The sequence below is a fragment of the Microcaecilia unicolor genome, chromosome 3 (genome assembly GCF_901765095.1).
Source record: "Microcaecilia unicolor chromosome 3, aMicUni1.1, whole genome shotgun sequence".
Classification (NCBI taxonomy): domain Eukaryota; kingdom Metazoa; phylum Chordata; class Amphibia; order Gymnophiona; family Siphonopidae; genus Microcaecilia; species Microcaecilia unicolor.
Genome location: NC_044033.1, coordinates 237,446,122 through 237,468,128, shown reverse-complemented (window position 1 = coordinate 237,468,128; position 22,007 = coordinate 237,446,122).

Here is a 22,007-nt window from a genome sequence, read left to right as displayed (position 1 = left end):
TATTAAATGAGCATTCCAAGTGATGCATGGACATTTTCATACAATGCACAGAAAGAAATATCTATCTTTAAATGCAAACTTTTCCAGCAGGTCAGGAGCTGTAATTTCAGAAGGGCAACTTCTCGGTGCAGCAGTCTATTTTCCTTTTTAAGTAGTACTTTCATGTGTGTGTTAAATGTGCCATGTATGTGTGTTTGCCGTATGCTACAGTATTGTTGTCATGAAATAGGCAGACACCCCATGTTATCATGTTGTAGGACGAATATCCAGAGCACACGCCTATGATGTGGTTGGTGTCTTGACTCTGAGCATGCATATAACATCAATGCTTACCGAGACACTATGGTGCACGTGTGCTGGATGCTTTGCCTACCAAGCCACTTGCAGAATTTTTGTGCATCTCATTTGCAAACGATTTCCTTTAAGCAGATATAGACGCACACATATTTTTGTGGTGACTTTTAAGTATTGGGGGCCTCAAATTTTTATAGCTTTATTTCCTTCTTCTTCACATATTCTCCCTATGTCTTTTCTCTCTAAATTATGAAATTATTTTCTTTTTAGCACTTTTACAATTATTATAAAGTGTTTTGCTGGTACACATCTCACTGGTTAAGTGCAGTCAATGAGCAGATGTAATAATCTGTATGTTAGAGCAGAGCACTGAGTTTCAGCATGTGGAGGGGCATAATCGAACGATATGCCCAAGTTTCCTGAGGGCGTCCTCTTAGGATGTCCCCACAAAGGGGCGGGAAAACCTGTATTATCAAAACAAGATGGGTGGCCATCTTTCGTTTCGATAATACGGTCGGGGACGCCCAAATCTCAACATTTAGGTCGACCTTACAGATGGTCATCCCCAGTTTTCGCCGATAATGGAACCTGAGGACGCCCATCTCAAAAACGACCAAATCCAACTCATTTGATCATGGGAGGAGCAAGGGCCATGCCTAGGGTCTCTGGTGCCCCCCCTGCAGACTATCAGTTGGCGCCCCCCCGTGTGGCACAAGATGCAAAGGAAATAGGAGCTGAAAGATGGAGTGCATCTTTGTGGGATTGCTGAACAAATAGAGGGTTTACAACCACTTAGCTTTTCGTGCTTTCATGTTCACGAAATTAGTAATTAAATCTTTGATATCTAACTGGGCACATATATCATTCTCAATAGCAATCATGGCAAGGCTTACAAGCCTTTCTTGCGAAATACTTGATCGCAAATAATCCTATATAATAATTCTCACCTACAACAGGATGTGCCTGGGACCGAAGCGTGTTTCCCTACTCCTCCCCCTGTGTTACAGCCCACTGCACCCCCCTTCCGCGACCCAGTCGACCCCCCTTCTCGGCGAAAACCGTCCCCCGCCGCCGTGCAGTACCTGTACTGACGGGGGACCCCAACCCCCGTCAGCCGAAGTCCTGTGCTGGCCTTCGCGCCGTTGCTTCTTCAATGATCTTCGGTTCAAGTTCCTCTGCGTGCGTCTGATGTCAGACGCATGCAGAGCAACTTGGACACAAAATCAGTGAAGAAGCAACGCCTCGAAGGCCAGCACAGGACTTCTGCTGATGGGGGTTGGGGTACCCTGTCAGTACAGGTACTGGACGGCGGCGGGGGACGGTTTTCACCGAGAAGGGGAGTCGACTGGGTCGCGGAAGGGGGGTGCAGTGAGCTGTAACACAGGGGGAGGAGTAGGGAAACACACTCCAGTCATTGATAAGTCTCTGACTCTAAAGTTTAGCAATTTCATTAAAGCAAAATATATTTTCACATATCACAGACTCTTCCTATCCAATCCAAGGAGAATGTTTTATATAAAAACAAACACCAAAAAAAACAATCACATTTTCACTTACCAGCTCTTCTACACTTTCAGCTAAACTTCCTCTTTTGAAACTACTGTTGGAACCACCAACCAATGAAATGGCTTTTAGTTGTAGCTATCCGGTTACCTGATAATTATGCACAAATCATTGCAGTCATGCCCTCCTCTCGGTGTATTTATTTTTATTTTAGTTATATTTGTACCCCGCGCTTTCCCACTCATGGCAGGCTCAATGCTCAGAAAAAAAAAAAACTTTGAACCACTTACAGATTTTAACAATTACACTATTTCTCCCCAGTCTTACTTGCACACCTCCCTCCAAACTTGGCTGTTCTCTTTAATTTGAATATTGTTCAAGCTCACCCTGAATGAGGAGTTCTTCCCACACCAAAGACATATATAGCACTGGTTGTATTTTTTCAAACAACTTCAGCAGAGCCTGCCTACCTCAGTGAGCACTGCGGTTGAAGAGGGGAGGGCAGGGGAGAGAGGAGAATCACAGCTTCAGGTAAAACATTTTGCAAGTGAGCTGACCCCAGGAAAAAGGTAGGGCAAGCACTGTGGCGGCGCCCCCCTGCGGTGCTTACCCCACTTACCATGTTGGCATGGCCCTGGAAAGAGCCAGCATTCGTAGTGCACTGGTCCCCCTGACATGCCAGGACACCAACCGGGCACCCTAGGGGGCACTACAGTGGACTAACTGATGCACTAACTAAACAGAAAAAGCCCTTCTCTTCCCGATCCCTTAGCGATTCGGAAAGGAACAGGCATGCATGAAGGAAATCGCATGCAAATGAGCTGCTCACTGTTAGCTCATTTGCAAACGATTTCCTTCCTAAGGAGGCAAAGCCAGTGCAGAGCATCCAAGCATTATGCATGGCTGCTCTGCACATGCCAAAGATGACTTCATACATGCAGCAATGGCATTCCTAGGACTGCTGCCACCCGGGACGGATCGTCACTGCGCACCCCCCCCCTCCCGGGTGCAGCAGCGTCCGTCCCCCCAGAGTGCAGCACGACACACACCCCCTGGCGCATCAACACCCTCCCCAGGTGCATTCATAGCTGCTGGGAGCAGCCGTGCGGCTGTCGGCTCCGCTGGCTCCCTCTGCCCCGGAACAGAAAGTAACCTGTTCTGGGGCAGAGGGAGCAGGGAACCAGCGGAGCTGACAGGCGCATGGCTGCTCCCTGCACCCCTCCAGCAGCGTGCACCCGGGGTGGACCGCCCCGCCCTTGCTACGCCATTGACATGCAGACAAGCTGCTTGTATAATAGCCGTCTACTACCTTAAATAAATTGCCATCTACAACCTTAGAAAAATAGAAGTCCAGGTGAAAACGTCCAAGTGCTCATCAGAAACATCTTTTTTTTTTACGTCCTTTGCTATGCCTCCGTCCCTGCAATGGTAGTTGAGGACGTCCAAAATATGGATGTTTCTGTGAGAAGGACGTCCATGCCTGGATGTTTCTATGAGAAGGATGTCCATGCCTTTGCTATGCCTCTGACACCCCCTTTATTTATTTGGATTTTGGATCACAAGTAGCAGCAGTGAGATTTGAATTGGCCACCTCTGGATTGCAAGACCAGTGCTCTAACCACTAGGCCACTCCTCCACTCCACTCCCTTGAAATTTGGCCGTCCCTGGGGGGGGCAGTTCAGGGCATCCAAAATGTTTGAAAAAAGGACATCCATGCCTTCGCTATGCCTCCGCTGACACACACATACCTCCCCCCCCCCCCCCCCCCCCCAGGGACCCGCATACTGTTGCGATGGACCTGAGTATGACATTTTAGGCTGGCAAAAAAAGTTTTTAAAGTTGTTTTTTTCAGGGTGGGAGGTGGTTAGTGACCACTGGGGGAGTCAGAAGAGGTCATCCCTGATTTCGTCCGGTAGGCATCTGGTCAGTTCAGGCACCTTTTTGAGGCTTGGTCATAAGAAAAAATGGACCAAATAAAGTTGCCCAAGTGCTCGTCAGGGACACCCTTCTTTTTTCCATTATCGCTCGAGAACGACCATCTGTTAGGCACGCCCCAGTCCAGCCTTCGCTACGCCTCCAACACGCCCCCAGGAACTTTGGTCATCTCTGCGACGGAAAGCAGTTGGAGACGCCCAAAATCAGCTTTCAATTATGCCGATTTGGGCGACCCTAAGAGAAAGACGCCCATCACCCGATTTGTGTCGGAAGATGGGCGTCCTTCTCTTTCGAAAATAAGCCTGATAGTCTTCTAAAGCATGTGCAGAAAAGAACTTTTAGAATGCAATGACAAAAAAAACATCTCACACCATGGATTGCTGCATCGAATGTGATTGCCCGTTTTCCTGTCAGATGTCACCATTTTTTCAAAAGGAAACAAAAAAAGAGCACATTGCAGAATGCCTCCCCAAACTAGTTAAGTATTGATCCAGAGGGGAGCCCCTGCCTCGGGCCAGTTGGGGTGGAGTGGCAATCTCTGCTGAAGTAGATACAATGCTCTAAAGGAGAATGAAAAAATTGCCAAAATATAGGGCATTTTTTACATCAAGAACAATACCAAATTAGTAGATTTCCATGCGGTTTATATACTGACTTTGTTACTCTTCAGTGCAGTGGTTCCCTGAGCCTATTTCACCATTAAAATCCTTTCTGAATCAGATGAAAAGATATCAAAAGAAAGTATGGGCGTAGTTTGATAGTTTAATTGGGAGGCAAAGGGTGGGGTGTGGCACATTAGCATGTTCATTTGCATACATATACCTTATATATATTCATTATAGTTATTCAAAACAGTCAGAAGCCTAAAACACTGATAATGAAGCCAGTATATATACTAGTAAAACAGGCCCGTTTCGGAAAGAAATGAAACAGGCACTAGCAAGGTTGTCCTCTAATGGCAATTATGTTTTAAAGGGAACTGTTAGGAGAGAGTATGTGTGAGAGAGAGTGAGTATGTGTGAGGGAGAATGAGTGTGTGTCAGAGAGACAGAGTGTGTGACTGAGAGACAGTGTGTGCTCTCTCCCCTGCATTTATCCATATGCAGGCAACGTCCTCTGTGCCCTGCCCCCTCCATCCATCCATGTGCAGCATCTCTCCCTTGCCCCCTCCATTATCACACCTCCCCCCTCCACCTCCCTCCGAGTTCCAGGCCCCCTTCCCTCCGTTTCAGGCCCCCTTCCCTCCCTCCCTCCCCTCTCTCTCCCCTTTCCCTCCCCCCCTCTGAGTTCCAGTGTCCTCCCTCCTCCCTCCCAGTTCCCGGGTCGTCGTCCCTCCCTCCCTTCAAGTTCCAGGCTCCGCTTTTAAAAACTCATCTTCACTTACTGCATCGGGGTTACGGAGGCCGGCAACAGCGGTACAAAGCGTGCAGGCTCGGCCCTTCTCTGCCTCTCAGCTGTGGTCCCGCCCTTGCAGAAACAGGAAATGAGAGCAGGACCAGAGCTGACAGAGAGAGAAGGGCCGAGCCTACATTCTTTGTACTGCTATTGCCGGCCGCCATAACCCCAACGCAGTAAGTGAAGATGAGTTTTTAAAAGCAGAGGGAGGGTGCCTGGAACTTGAAGGGAGGGAGGGAGGAAGGGAGGGAGGGCCGACGACCGTGGAACTGGGATGGAGGGAGGGACGGACGGACGGAGAACGTTGGAGGAGAGTGATGACGGAGAACGTTGGAGGAGAGTGACGTCAGGAGATGGTTACGGGCGCAGGTAGACTCATTGGAACATTGGAGGAGCAAATTATTATATATATACTGTATATATATATATATATATATATATATATATATATATATATATCATGTAAACTGCTTTGAATGTAACCACAGAAAGTATGGGCATAGTTTGACAGTTTCATTAGGGGGGCAAAGGTTTGGGGAGTGTGTATATATATATACCTGTATATATATATATAGGGGACTACAAGAAAAACATTCAGACAAAAACTGAAATGGAGACCCCCCCCTCCCCTCCACCCAAGAAAGCCAGACTGTAGAAGCAGGGCAATACTGGTGAGAGAGAAACAGAAATGTTTTTTTTTTTCTCCTGTACTCTGCAAAATACAAAACTAAAAAAAATAAATAAATGTACTTTTCACAAAGTAGACACATCTCAATCTGTAAAAAATATTTTTTTCTTTTCTACCTTTGTTGTCTGAGCACTTTAGTTTTCTGATTGGGCTGGTCCCACTCTTTTCCACTTTCCATGTGTCAGTCTTCTAAATTCTTTTCTAGCCTGGCTTTTCCATTTCTTCTCTCTCCTCTTGTCGTCTCCCTTTCCCATTCAATCACCAAGTCTCAATCATCTTTGCTCTGTTCCCTTCACCCCACACCCTCTGGTCCCGTCCATCTTCTGCTCCCTCTCTCTCCCCCTCACCCCTAGTCCCATTCATCTTCTGCTCTCTCTCTCTCTCCCTCAACAAATCCCACTCATCTTTTTCTCAGTTCCCCTTCCCCTACACCGCTCGATGCATCTATCTTCTGCTCCTTGTCCCTCCCACCCACACCCTCTAGTCCAATCCATCTTCTGCTTCCTCTACCTCCCCCACACCCCCTCACACTCCCTAGTCCCATCCATTTCTGCTCCTTCTCCATCTCTCTCTCTCTCTTATTCCCCCCCCCCCCCCCGGGTGATGTCATTTATTTTTACCCTTCCCTGCCCGGGCCTGACACTGTCTCTCGCTCTCCTTACAGCCTCCATGTTGCTGCCACCACCACCACAGCACTGGAGTATTCCAGCTCTTTCTTTCCTTCAAGCCCCGTGGCACCCAGTATCGACCGCCCCTCCCAGTCTTCCAATCCCTCAAGCCACTGGCAGTCTGACATTAAGGCAGTATATAAAATCCCATTCCCTTTTCTAGCTAGCCCCCAAGTGTTACTGCATTATTTCCCCATTAAGTAGAGGATGACTGAGAAATCTATTCAATACACAAAGTTATTCCAATAATAATATGTCACCAAAAATTTTATTATTGACCACAATATTTTCTTAATTTTATATTCAAACTGTGTATAATATATAATCTTGTCTATAATATAACATGTGAAATTTAGGATGACCCCAACCAATGATGCAGTTTTTGGTTAAAAATAGGACACTCAATTTGGACTTGTCTGACAACTGAAAGCAATATTTAAATTAATCCATCCTTTACACAAATATTGATAATTCTAGTTTTTTTTATAACATTTTCTGCTGTTCCTTTCAGGTCTTAACAGAATAACATAACACTTAGGGAAAAAGATACAGCCCAGAAGTCCAGCACTGGAGGCCAGGATAGCAAATATCTCCACTGCCACCATGTATTTGCCCTTGGTACTCAGGTATGCTGGGATGAAGGAGACCCAGACACTGCAGAACACCAGCATGCTGAAGGTGATGTACTTGGCCTCATTGAACCTGTCAGGCAGATTTCTTGCTAGGAAAGCTACGATGAAGCTGATAGCAGCCAAAAATCCCAGGTAACCCAAAACACAGTAAAATGCAACTATTGACCCTTCATTACAATCAGTTAGTATTTTTCCAATTTCTGATTTCTTATTAAGATATGGGAATGGGGGAGCAGTGAACAACCAGAGAAGACACAGAACAGTTTGAATAAGGGAGCAGGAAAGGACTATAGAAAGTGAGACCTTGGAACCCATCAATTTCCGGAGCTTGCTTCCAGGCTTGGTGGCATGAAAGGCTGTGACCACAGTGATGGTTTTGGCCAATACTGAGGAGAGAGCGATGGAAAAACTGATCCCAAAAGCAGTCTGTCGGAGAATACAGGTCACTTTGTCAGGATGGCCAATGAAAACCAAGGAGCAGAGGAAGCAGAGCATAAGTGAGATGAGGAGAATGTAACTGAGTTCTAGGTTGTTTGCTTTCACTATGGGGGTGTCTTTGTAATTAATAAAAATCCCCAAGATGACAGTATTAATGAGAATTAAGAAAATGCAGATGAAAGTCAAAGTTATCCCCAAAGGTTCTTCATAGGTCAGGAAGGTTATCGCTTTTGGGATGCAGGCATCTTTCATCTGATTGGGCCATTGTTCCTCTGGGCATTTCATACAAGCATCCATATCTAAGAATAAAAAATGTTGTCCCAATATCTCACAAATAGGATCAGTTATAGGACAGTAGCTTTTCCTTATAATAAGACTTGCTTCAAATTGACAGACAGTATCAAACACTAAAGAGTAATGAACAATTAGCTTACTGGAAATGAAATCATGTATTATCTTTTAGAAGAGCAAAAGAGGAGCAGACCCACATAGAAAAATGAAATAATATTTATTTTATGCAGATACATAAAAACAGCATACAATTTTCCTCTAACCGCCCAACATGGCCATATTTCACCCTAACAAGAGCTGCGACAGGGGGTTAACATAAAACTGTAAAATGAATACATAAAATAACATCAGATAATATGATTTAATAAAAAGGACTATAACTTAATACACCCTCCCTCAAATTTCTATAAAGGGCACCGTAAGTTGTGTGTGCCAATTTGGCTAATTGATTAACAAGCCAATCAGTGCTTATAATTGTTAGTTAACAGCCAATTAGCAGTTAATTAGAATTCACACGTATAACTTTCTAGGCTTATTCTAAAATATAGTACACATAAATTCTAATGCATGCAGCTGAAAAGGGGGCATGGCCATGGGTGTGGAATGGGCAGGATGTGGCAGGGTTTTAGGTGGCCTAAATGTGTGCACCTAAATTTTAGTTGTAAGAATTGCACGTGAGCATATTCCATAAACTACGTTTAACTTTAGGCATAGTTTATAGAATCACGCCAATCGCATGGTTTTTCAGTGCCGATACTTAAAGCACCATTTATAGAATTTGGCCCCCTAGCTGCCAGATCCTATATTTCATGCCTTAATTTCCGTGTGGTAATTGATGCGTATTCTATAACAATGCACATAACTTAATTGGTTAACTACCTAATCAGCGCTGTCAATTGGATGTTAACAAGCAATTATCAGCACTAATTGGCATAAATTTGAATTTCCGTGCACTACTGTCAATGCATATTCTGTAATGTTGTGCACTTAAATTCTAAGTCACGACTTCTGGTTGGGCCATGGAGTAGCGAGGGGGTGGTGTGTGGTTGCTCCGGAGCACCCGTTATAATCAGTGCTTAGAATCAGCACATTTTCCCTCACAAGAAGTAAATAATTACCTCTATAAGCAAGCAGTGTCGCGCGGTCAGTGGCTTGAGGCAGCTGGGTGATTGGATGGCCGACAAATCGGCAAAGAAAGAGAGTTGAGAAAGGGCCCAGGTGACTGAAGCCAAGATGGCGGACAACAACGGGTCTCCGTCCCCAACGCTGAGTTCACTGTGGGCGGCAGAGATATCGGAGGAGGTGAGGGCAGCTGTGGAACAAACGATGGGGAAAAAACTGCAGCTGATTCTGGACAAGCTAGAAGGGATGGAGGAGAGATATGCTGCAATGTCAGTGGAGCTGCAGGTGGTGCAACATGGAGTTTGACGTATCGAGGATACAATGCAAGGGATATCTGTGGAGCAACCACGTGTGCTGGTGCATTTGGCAGACGTGGAGGCAAAGCTTGAAGATTTGGAGAACTGCTCGCATCGGAACAATTTGAGGCTGGTGGGTCTCCCAGAGGTGCTTGCAGAGCTGGACTTGAGGAAATTTCTGGAGTCCTTGCTTCGAGGGGCACAATCGCTTACAGATCTGGCGGAAGCTTTCCGGGTGGAGCAAGTGCATTGGCTGGGATTGCGTAGAGATGGAGAGGTTCGATCTAGAGTGGTGATTTTAAGAGTCCTTAACTATGCACATAAAATGATGATTCTACAGGCATTGCTTGGAGGTGCTCAACTACAATATCAAAATACCCGAGTGTTATGCTTTCAAGATTATTCTACTAAGGTGTCAGCAGCGTGTAAGGTGCTTGTTCCAGTGTGCTCTAAGCTGTGTGATTTAGATTCAGTTTGCTATATCCAGCGAGGCTTAAAATTGTGGACAAAGGACAGGTACACTTTTTTGACTGAGTGGAGGAGACACGGACGTATGAGGACAGGTGGGAGGCTTCCCATCAGAGGGCACAAGTTTGAGGCTTAAGGCATGGCCCTCAGTGGGAGTAAAGAGACCTTGGATGCAATCTTCAAGCAAAGGATCAATCAGGGAGATTGGTCCAGCCGGTCACATTTAAGATCAAATCCAGGTGACAGTGGACAGAGGAAAAGTAAAGGGAAAGGAAAACTTTCTCTCTCTCTCTCTCTCTCTCTCTCTCTCTCTCTCTCTCCTCTTCTCTATACAATGATGGGAAGGATAAGCAAACTCTTGGTCAAGGCAAGTTTTGTTGTTTGATGTGAGCAACTAGGAGCACTTTGGAGACCAGATTTGCTGGTCATACCAAGCGCACGCACCCAGGACCTGCAGTAGCGCTGATCTTCCAATCAGCAGCGGGCTTTTTGGGGGGACCCATGTTTTTAAACACTTAACGAGTGGCATACTTCATTGCCTGAGGACCTATTATAATCTACTGTATTCTATTGAGAATGTGTGTGGGATTATGAATGCATGAATGGGTGGGTGGGGGTGTTCCCCCCCCCCCCCTTTCTCTCTCTCTCTCTCTCTCTCTCTTCTTCTCTCCCTCACCTCCGGCCCTCTTCTCCTTCTTCTTCTTCTGTGTGTGTGTGTGGGGGGGTGGGTAGGGATCAGAGGTCCTTTGGGCAAGGTCAGTTCTGCTGATGGATGTGAGCCCAAGCACAGAGACAATCCTGGAGACGAGATCTACTGGTCATAAAGCATTTATGGGCCAAGGCATTAAAGCAGTGTTCAGTTTCCAGTAGTCAATAGTCCTTTGTGGCTGTTGGTACCATATACCTTGAAAGAGGAGATCTCATAGTCCGAATATGTTCGTGCAGTTTAATTTGTTGTGTGTGTGGGTTTGGGAGTGTGTGAGTTGAGGGGGGTGGGTGTTTGTTTTTTTTGTTTTTTAAAGAAAATGGGGCATTGTTTTGGGTTTCTTACTGGTAAGGTGGGGGTCTTGGGGGAATGTTTATTGTTTAGTTCACAGGTTGCTCTGGGCTCAGAAGCTGGGGGGGTTCAATTAATGTGGAACATGGTGGTTCTTGGGTTGGGGAGGGTTTGGGAGGATAGGGGTTCAAAGGGAGATTCTGAAGGTTGGGAAATGGAGGATGAAAGGGTAGGGGGTGGGAAAGTGCATTGTCTAACAGTTAAATATGTAGTATTTGGGGCCTTAGGTCGGGAAGTCTGTTGTATCTCATTCCAGGAGGGTGGAGGCTGGGATACCTCACTGGTACAAATTTTGGCAAGGCTTATCATTAATGGGATTTACTTCCTTTGGCGGCATACTGATATAGGTTGAAATGACCACCCTGAAGTTTTCAACTTGGAATGTTGGTGGTATACACTCTCCGATTAAATGACAAAAGCTGCTAAAGGCTCTTAACGACAGGGGGACCTCCGTTGCTTTCCTACAGGAGACGCACCTTTCAGTAGTAGAACATGCAAAATTGAAAAGATGGTGGGTTGGAGAAATTTTTGATGCACCTGCAGTGAGTAGGAGGGGGAGTGGTGATCCTGATCAGAAAGGGACTGCACTTGGAGACTAGGAAGGTTGTAGTGGACCCAGAAGGTCGGTATGTTCTGGCCTCTGTGATTTTGAAATGCCAGCCCCTTTTATTGTGCAATCTTTATGCTCCAAATGTCATTGAGAAAATTTTTTTCATGCGGGGTCATTCGTAAGATTCTTGATTTGGGAGAAGTGCCAATACTATTCGGAGGAGATTTGAATGATGTAGCGGACCCTGTTTTGGATCGTTCCAAGCCAACGGATAGGGAGCTGGCTAGGACGAACACAGGGGTGAATTTGTTGAGCTCCACATTGGGATTGTTGGGTGTATGGAGGACACTTAACCTATTGGAAAGAGATTATACACATCTATCTAGAGTTCACTCTACAATGTCTAGAATAGACTATCTACTGCTCTCAAGGGAGCTCTTATCCCAGGTGGTGGATGTCAGGATAGGTCCGATAATGATCTCAGACCATGCTTGGGTAGAGCTGGGGATGCAGGGGTGAGGTTCTTCGGCTGCAGGGGGTGCATGGAGATTTCCTTCTTCTCAACAGAGACAGCCATTTTTTGCCGCTCTTTGAGTGGCAGCTTTATAGGGATACTACTACTACCACTACTATTTAGCATTTCTATAGCGCTACAAGGCGTACGCAGCGCTGCACAAACATAGAAGAAAGACAGTCCCTGCTCAAAGAGCTTACAATCTAATAGACAAAAAAATATATATATATATAACGTAAGCAAATCAAATCAATTAATGTGAACGGGAAGGAAGAGAGGAGGGTAGGTGGAGGCGAGTGGTTACAAGTGGTTACGAGTCAAAAGCAATGTTAAAGAGGTGGGCTTTCAGTCTAGATTTAAAGGTGGCCAAGGATGGGGCAAGACGTAGGGGCTCAGGAAGTTTATTCCAGGCGTAGGGTGCAGCGAGACAGAAGGCGCGAAGTCTGGAGTTGGCAGTAGTGGAGAAGGGAACAGATAAGAAGGATTTATCCATGGAGCGGAGTGCACGGGAAGGGGTGTAGGGAAGGACGAGTGTGGAGAGATACTGGGGAGCAGCAGAGTGAGTACATTTATAGGTTAATAGAAGAAGTTTGAACAGGATGCGAAAACAGATAGGGAGCCAGTGAAGGGTCTTAAGGAGAGGGGTAGTATGAGTAGAGCGACCCTGGCGGAAGACGAGACGGGCAGCAGAGTTTTGAACCGACTGGAGAGGGGAGAGGTGACTAAGTGGGAGGCCAGCAAGAAGCAGATTGCAGTAGTCTAAACGAGAGGTGACAAGGGTGTGGATGAGGGTTTTGGTGGAGTGCTCGGAAAGAAAGGGGCGGATTTTACGGATGTTGTAAAGAAAGAAATGACAGGTCTTGGCAATCTGCTGGATATGAGCAGAGAAGGAGAAAGAAGAGTCAAAGATGACCCCAAGGTTTCGAGCTGAGGAGACAGGGAGAATGAGAGAGCCATCAACAGAAATAGAAAACGGGGAGAACGGGGAGGTGGGTTTGGGGGGAAAAATGAGAAGCTCAGTTTTGGTCATATTTAATTTCAAGTGGCGTTGAGACATCCAGACAGCAATGTCAGACAAGCACGCTGAAACTTTGGTTTGGATGCAAGGTGAGATATCAGGGGTAGAAAGGTAGATTTGGGAGTCATCAGCATAGAGATGGTAGGAAAAGCCATGGGATGAGATTAATGAACCAAGGGAAGAAGTGTAGATAGAAAAGAGGAGGGGACCAAGAACAGAACCCTGAGGTACGCCGACAGGCAGAGAGATAGAAGTAGAAGAGGATCCACCAGAGTGAACACTAAAGGTGCGGAGGGAGAGGTAGGAAGAGAACCAGGAAAGGACAGAGCCCTGGAATCCAAGTGAGGACAGGGTATCGAGGAGTATGCTGTGATCGACAGTGTCAAAAGCAGCGGAAAGATCAAGAAGAATGAGGATGGAATATTGACCTCTGGATTTAGCCAGTAATAGGCCATTGGAGACTTTAGTAAGCGCAGTTTCGGTTGAGTGGAGAGGGCGAAAACCAGATTGTAGTGGGTCAAGAATAGCATGTGAGGAGAGAAAATCAAGGCAGCAGCAGTGAACAGCACGCTCAAGTAATTTGGAGAGAAAAGGAAAGAGGGAGATGGGTCGGTAATTAGAGGGACAAGTAGGGTCGAGTGAAGGCTTCTTAAGGAGAGGTGTGACCATAGCATGTTTAAAGGCAGCAGGGACAGTCGCAGTGGAAAGTGAGAGGTTGAGAATGTGACAGATAAAAGGAATAAGAGCAGGAGAGATGGCATTAAGAAGGTGGGTGGGAATGGGATCAGAGGAACAGGTGGTACATTTTGAGGAAGAAAGGAGAAATGTAGTTTCCTCAATAGTAACTTCAGGAAAGGAGGAAAGGGAATGAGGGGAAGGAGAGAGAGGAGAACGGACTAGTGGAGGGAGAGGTGGTGAGGTAGAGAAAGCAAGGTTTATCTTTTGAACCTTGTTGTGAAAGAATTCAGCAAGGGTCTGAGGAGATAATGAAGGGGGAGTTGAGGGAGGGGGCACCTTGAGGAGAGAGTTCAATGTGGTGAAGAGAAGTCGAGGGTTAGAGCCAAGAGAGTTGGTCAGTTGGATATAATAATCCTGTTTGGCACGTAAAAGAGCAGATTGGAAGGAGGTCAGCATGAACTTAAAGTGTAAGAAATCAGCAAGGGCCCGAGATTTCCACCAGAGGCGTTCGACGGAGCGGGTACAGGAACGTAGGTAGCGGATATTAGAAGTCAGCCAAGGTTGGGGTTTTGTACGCCTTATAGGGCGGGTCATCAAAGGTGCAAGAGTGTCTAAGGCAGAGGATAGAGTATTGTTGTAAGAAGAAACAGCCTCTTTGACAGACGTGGATGGTGCCACAGTAGAGAGGAGGTTTGAAACATGGGAGGATAGAGATGAAGGGTCAATATCGTGAAGATTCCTAGATAAATTAGATAAGATAGGACAGGACTGGGAGGGAGGAGATTTAAGTGTGAAAGTTATAAGATGGTGATCAGAGGAGGGAAGATCAGAGGCAAGGAAACTAGAGGGTGAACAGTTGGAGGAGAAGATGAGATCAAGACAGTGACCATTTTGATGAGTGGGGGAGGTGGAGCATAGTTGGAGATTAAAGGAGGACGTTAAAGCGAGTAACTTGGAAATATAAGAGTTGGAAGGATCATTAGCAGGAATATTAAAGTCACCAAGGATGAGAGAGGGGGAGGAAGGATCATGGAAGAAGGCAAGCCAGGCATCAAAGTCACTGAGAAAGGATGAAAGGGACTTATCAGGGGGACGATAAATGACCGCTATTCGAAGAGGCAGAGGAGAGAAAAGGCGGATAGAGTGGACTTCAAAGGAGGAAAAACAGTGAGATTGAGGTGGAAGAAGGGATTGAAATCTGGAGGAGGGAGAGAGAAGTAGTCCAACACCGCCCCCGCGACCAGCAGGGCGAGGAGTATGTGAAAATAGATAACCGCCATGGCACAGGGCTGCGACTGAAGCAGAGTCATCAGGGCAGAGCCAGGTTTCTGTTATGGCGAGCAGATGGAGGTGACGCGAAGTAAAGAGGTCCTGGATATAGGCGAGTTTGTTACAGATAGGTCGGGCATTCCATAGGGTGCAAGAGAAGGGCAGAGAAGAGGAGGGGAGTAGAGAAATACAGATGAGGTTAGAGAGGTTGCGGTGAGATCTGTAGAGTTGGGATAATAGTTGGTGAGGGGGGCCAGGATTGGGATTGATGTCACCGGCTGAGAGTAAGAGAAGGAGTAAAAGAGAGCGGAGGAGAGTAGGAGAGGTGTGGCCACGAAGGTGTCGAAGGCGAGAGGTATTTAGGTGGAATGGGGAAGGCAAAATGGACGGAAGAAAGAGGCGGAGATTAAAAGCCAAGAGGGAGGAAGAGGGTAGAAGAGAAGGTGAGGTGATGAAGTTAATGGATGGGCAGTGAGTTCCTGTAGCGGAGACAGGTAGGGGGTGAGGGAAAAGATTAGGAAGGGACAGGGCTAGGAAGAGAATGTGAATAGGGGCCATAAATGACTGAGGTACTTTAGCAACTGGGAAGAAGATTAGATGTAAAGAGAAAAATGCCCCTAGAGCGGAGGCCCTGAGTGGATCGGAGTGGACCTGGGTGTCACCCCGGAGAAGGCTGTAAGGATATGAAGATGAGCTGCAAGTCCTCCACAGCACCTGAAAGGCAGCCGGTGGTAGAGCTGGGCACCTCTCAGCTGAGGAAAGGCTTACCAGGGGTTAGGCCGAAGCCAGCATTCCTCCCCCTGAGGGTCGCCTGATCCTAGCCAAAAAGCACCTGGAAACTCTGTGCACTTGAAACTCATAGGACTGACCCAACCCTTTTTTGGGAGGCGACAAAGGCGGTCCTTCGAGGGGAGATCATATCTTATATCAGTTTCCAGAGGAAAGCAAGGCGCAGAGAGGTGTGTCTTTTGGAAAGTAAGGTAACATCACTCCGTAAACAATATGGGGTAGACCACTCCTTGAAGATGAAAATGCAATTGTTAGAAGCTCAGAAAGCACTGAATGAACTTTTGCATGCACAAGCGAAGAAGTTTTGGGCATATTATAAGTTTCAGCTTTATCGGTTTGCGAATAAGGGTGGTAGACTTTTGGCCAAGCTCTCGCACGGTAGCTCAGGGTGCTATAAAATATCCATGATGCTAGACGAGGGGAGTTTGGAAGCACGAGGATGGGGCTATTAATAGGGTTCTATCAGAGTTTTTGCTAGGCTTTATGAACCTCAGTCACTGCCGCCTTTGGATAGTGAGGTATATCTATCTAGTTTGGAGTTGCCTAGGGTTTCGGAGTCGGATTTAATTCAGCTAAATGCACCTATAATGGTGGAAGAAGTGAAGTTGGTAATCAGGCAGAGTGCCTTGGGTAAGGCTCCAGGACCAGATGACTTGCATAACGAGTTTTACAAACTATTGCAGGCGGACATAAGTTTTTAATAGCTTTGTTCAACGGGAGCAGTTGCTTCAGCATCTTAATTTGGCCCAGATTATAGTTGTCACGTCTGTGGTCGTGACCACCCTCAGACTTACCCTATTTCTGGGAATCAGTGTCTGTGCTGGTTTCTGTCTACTTCTGAGTTGGCTCTGTTTCTGTCTCTGGGTGCTGGCCACTTCCAGCATGGCGCTGATTGCCTCAGTATACTGCACCTGTGTGGGTTTAACCTCTCTGTGCTTCAGTATACTGTTCCTGAGTTAGCTCTATCTCTGTCTCTGTGGGCTGGCTGCTCTAATGGCTTCACTACTCTACACTTGTGTGTATTGGGCCTCTCTGTACTTCAGTGGGCTGCTCCTGAGGTAGCTCTGTCTCAGGCTGGGTGGGCTGGCTGCTTCCAGCCTGACACTAATTACCTCAATAGACTACACCTGTGTAGGTTAGGTCTCTCTGGGCTTCTGTATGCTCCTTGCCTGTGGCCTGAAGGGGTGACCTTATCTGTCAGGGCCTTCTTAAGGAACTGGTGTTCTGGTCTTCAGGGCCTTTGCATTGTCAATGCCTACGCAGTGCCTTAGGTCCCAAGGTTAGTGTGCTGTTTGCACAGTTAGCTTTCCTTGTCTTTTCTTGTGGGCTTCCAGCTCTTCTGCTTTGCTAGTTACTATCACCTGTGGGCCTTGCCTTCTGGCTCAGGGTATTATTGTTCGTAGGCTTTCTGCCTGGATTGGCCTGGATTGGCCACTGTCGGTGACAGGATGCTGGGCTAGATGGACCTTTGGTCTTTCCCAGTATGGCACTACTTATGTACTTATGTACTTAATTGTGGGCTTCCAGCCCATCTGTGTCTATTGCTCTGTGGGCTTTCAGCCCTTCTGTGTCTATTGCTCTGTGGGCTTTCAGCCTTTCTGTGTGTATTATTTTCTGTGGGCTTCTATCCTTTCTGTTATCCCTGTGCAGTGGCTCTGCTCCCTGTCTGAGGTTGGTTAACGGCTGATGCTGCAGCCATTTCTCTCCTTTCTATCTGTTAGCTACTGTAGCTCCAGTCTAACCCTTCCTCTGGCAAGCGTATCTGTCATTCCCATTCCCTTGAGCTTAGCTTGTATGTAGCTCCTGTATCCTGCTTCTCAAGCCTGAATCCTGCTGTAAGACGTTGTTCCTGGATTCCTTGTTGCTTGCCTCTTCAGCTCCAGCCCAGCCACTCCAGTCCTGTCTACTTCAGCCCGTCTTAGGGTTGCCTGTCTCCTATTGGGTGGTTTTGCCTGCTGCTGCCACCTCCGTGACAGCGGCCCAAGGGCTTACATTTCCTCGAGAGACCTGACAATAGTTCTCCAGAAGCCAGGTAGGCCACCAGATCGACCGGACTCCTATCGCCCAATCTCTTTGCTTAACAAGGAGGTAAAATATTTAACTAAGATCATGGCTAACAGGTTGGCACAAATTCTTCCATCCTTGGTGGCTGAGCCTCAGGTAGGGTTCACATGCGGGAGGGTGATTGCGAAAAATATGAGGCAAATATTGGCGTCTCTGAAGACTGTTGGTTCGAAGAATGCCCAGGCTCTATTAATCAGTTTTGATGCAGAAAAGGCATTCATCCGGGTGGAGTGGGGGTTTCTTTTTGGGGTGCTCGGAGCTTATGGCATAGAGGGATGGTTTGCTCATGCGGTGCGGACCTTATATTTAGATCCGAGGGCGCAGGTATGTGCCAATGGGATACTGTCGGATTGGTTCCCTATCAGGCGGGGGACTCGACAAGGTTGCCCTCTGTCACCGCTTCTTTTTGTCTTAACTCTTTTGAGGGCGATCCAGAATAACCCAGATATTCATGGGGTGCAGATAGGGAACCTTACTTTTAAATCGGCTGCATTCACAGATGATCTGTTGCTGCTTATTACAGAGCCGTGTTACTCGCTGCCACATCTCATGGAAAGATTGGTAGAATATGGGAATTTCTCAGGGTTTCAGCTTAATCTTACAAAGTCAGAGGCACTGGCAAGTTCGGATAGTCTGCGACAGTCCTGGGGAGATGAGTTTCCTTTGAGATGGGCACGGGAATCGTTTCGCTATTTAGGTATTCAGCTCTCAATGGATCCAGAGATTAATGTTACAAGGTTGATTAGAGAGACAAAGGACTAGTTGTTGTTCTGGTCTACTCTTCTGTTGTCTTTTTTGGGTAGGTTACATCTTTTTCAAATGATTGTTTTCCCGAGATGGTTGTATGTGTTGCAAGCATTGCCTATCTGTTTATTGCGGCGTGATCTGGCGTTGTTGCAGCAGATGGTGGTAAAACTTTGCTAGGGGGGACAGAAACCAAAATGAGGTGACATTATCTGATAGGTCCTCAAAAGTCTGGAGGCCTGGGACTCCCCGACCTTCAAAAATATAATCAAGCATGTTTGCTTCGTCATTTGAGGGATTGGTTGTTGGGTACTATAACATAAACGGATGTCTTGCTACAAAAGGCTTATTTTCATCCATGGCACTTGAATTATCTGCTCCAATCTACCAGGGGGAGATTTCCGGAGAGAATTCCTGGGAGTGTCTTGCTTCGGCCACTCTGGACATTGTGGAGGGACATGCTCCCGCGGTGGAGGCAGTGTCCATCCAGTGTCCCTTTACAGGGGAATGCGGACTTCATGCCGGGGGGGGGGGGGGGGGGGGGAGAATAGAATTTTCCAAACTTTGAAAGAGAATGGGGTAACTTTCCTTGAAAGTTTAGTTAAGGAGGATGGGTCTTTGTTATCTTCTCAAAATTTTCTAAACCAATGTTCGCAAGGCCCGGCAGTGATTTTTTGCTTATTACCAGCTATCTCACTATGTACATTCTTTGCCGGGGGGCAGCCTGTCACCAAGGTTTGGACGGCAGTTGAGAGAATTTTTGGAAGAGTTAGCATTAGGTCAAATCTCAATTTCTTGGTTTCACAGAGAGCTATATAGGAAAAATCCAGTTAGGAATCTGCAGGAAGTGGCGGATCGATGGAGTAAAGAGGCGGGTAGGACAATATCAGCACAGTTGTTGCTGACTTCTCTTAAGAGTGGCTTTCGTTTGGTGCATAGTGTAGAACTTCAGGAATGCCATTTTCAGACAGTGCATAGGGCATACTTCTCCCAGAGACAGACCTTCCATGCATGAATGTCAGAAACGCCTTGTTACAGAAAGTGTAAGAGGGCAGATGTATCTTTTCTACATGGGATGTGGCAATGTAGGTATATTACATTGTTTTGGTCGGCAATGGCCCTATTTCTTCAATCAGTGTTAGGACGGATAATTGTGATAACATTTGAGAGAGCGATGTTTACAGCTCCATGTCTGTGGAAGGAGGGTACAATGGGAGAAAAGTTATTTTCAGGTAAGTCGTGTGTCTTGGGGAGGAAGTGTACTCTTAATCATTGGATCTTGGATCACCCTCCCTTGTTGCCCTCCCTCCTTCTGGTACTGGAGGAATAAATTACATGAATTAATGGTTTGGGAGTCCCGGGGAGCGCATTTGTCTCCTGGAAGGAAGTGGAGGTTCCTTGTGTATGGGAGGCTTATCTGAACAATATTTCACAAAGGGCATGTAGTCAAATACTGAACAAATTCTCTGGGGGGAATTAAGGCCAACTGGAGGGGGTGGCAGTGGGGCACTGCACTTTAGAAGGAGGGGAAGGTAGGTTTGTGGGGCTGGGGGTTCACACTATTGCAATGGGTAGGGAGAGGCCGAAGAATAGTGGTCTCCCCTATAGTTTAGTGTTATATTACTAGAGTTGAAGTAGTTTGGGTCGAATACAATTTTTCGGCTTGTATTTTAATGGATCACTGTTTATTAGGTTAACTTATGGTGAGCTTGGGGTCCAGTTGGATTAGATGGAGGGGGCGATTCTTTGCCATTGTAGGATGGCATGAGATTTGTTGAATTTCTGCTCTGTTTTGCAGCATATTGGTGTTGGTTTTTGGGGTGTTACAGAGGGAAGGGGTGGGGGTGGGATTAGGGGAAAAAAGGTAAATGCTGATTGATGACTAATGATGTGTACATATTGTTATTGATATTTTTCTCTGACATGCATTATGGTGAATTTGTTTTTCTGTTGGTCATCAATAAAAAATGTTGAAATAAAAAAAAAATTCTAAGTCACATGGTTGAAAATTGGGTGTGGAATAGGCAGGTCATGGGCATTTCCCACTTGGGATTTACACAAGGTTTTAGTTACTATAACCGACCGTGTTTGGTCGCATAGACCTTTGGTCAGTGTATTCTATATACCACATGGAAATTTAAACCTATTCTTAAAATGTAGGTATACATTAGAGAATACGCCTAGGTGTATTTCTTTGCTGCATGGAATTTTCAGTCACCCTATATAGAATCTAGCCCTTAAAGTGTATTAAATTATAGTTTCTTTATTAAACAATATTATTTGATGACCTTTTATGTTTTCATTTTACAGTTTTATGTTAAGCCCCTGATGCAGTCCTTGTTAGGGTGAAACATGGCCATGTTGGTCGGTTAGAAGAAAATTATGTGCTGTTTTTATGTATCTGCATTGAACAAATATTATTTCATTTTTCTTCATGGTTCTGCTCCTCTTTTGCTGTTCTATATATTGCAAACCACTTGTCTGTGTGCTTTTTGGGATTACTTGTTAGAAGTACTTGCACCTGAAATGGATGCTTTTAAAGGATTCCATACGTCTTATCCAATTAGGGTGTGATTAGTTTTTCTAGCAGTATCCAGTTCATATTTTTGGATTAGACATAAGGTATTCCACTAGGCCATGTGAAGACCCATTTTACATAGAATACTGAGATTGCAATTTAGACATCCAGATCAGGATGTGCTCAATTCTGCTGATGTTTTGGAAAAGGCAGGAATGGATACATATTTGCTGGCCCATGTTGGGTCTTCAATAAAGGCTGAATATGGGCCTGATAGTGACTAAACAGTGCCTATGAGTATGGCACATTAAAACATGAATTCACTCACCAGTTTGGTTGGAGACCTCTCCCTCTGGACAGGGGATACAGTCATAGCAGCAGACAGGCTCTCCTTCCCTGGTTAATTTCCTGAACCCAGGAGGGCAACTCGGGCTGCATCTGGACTCTGGAGGTATCTGAGGATTGAGAAAAAATCTGAATAACGACATAATACTGGATTATGACTTTGCAAATGCAGTGTTACTTTTCTGTCTAAATATGAACTGTACACAATGTGAATCTCCTCTGTACACAACCACTGCATGTATGCTCATGTATTGAAGATGAGAGGAAAAAACCTCTCATCTGTGTCTCTACTCGGTTACCTTTAACCGGAAAAGTACTGTTAGCTCACAGTTAAAAAGTAATCATAGGCAAAAAACCTCTCATTGAGCTCTTCTAACAATGTGGTACAATAATCAAAATCAAAACCCACTTATCTTTATTTATCTGCATTCTATCTGTGCTCCGCTGCTCCGTGAATATTCTCAAAGAGTGAGGTCCCAACGGACCCATTTCGCTGATGCTTTTTCAAGGGTCCTCACCGTCTGACTTGGAACAGTAAAAAACACAATGAGCACTCAAAGCCTGGAACACAGTCGTTCAGTGCATAAACACAAAACGTCTTCCTGTACCCTGGGAGCTGCAAATTCAAAATCCTGCAAAGCCAGCTAGCTGGAAAAATGGTGCCTCTGCTATTTAAAGCTCCACCAATCTAGAGGGTGCGGGTCACTACGTCATGACATCATCTGACGCCA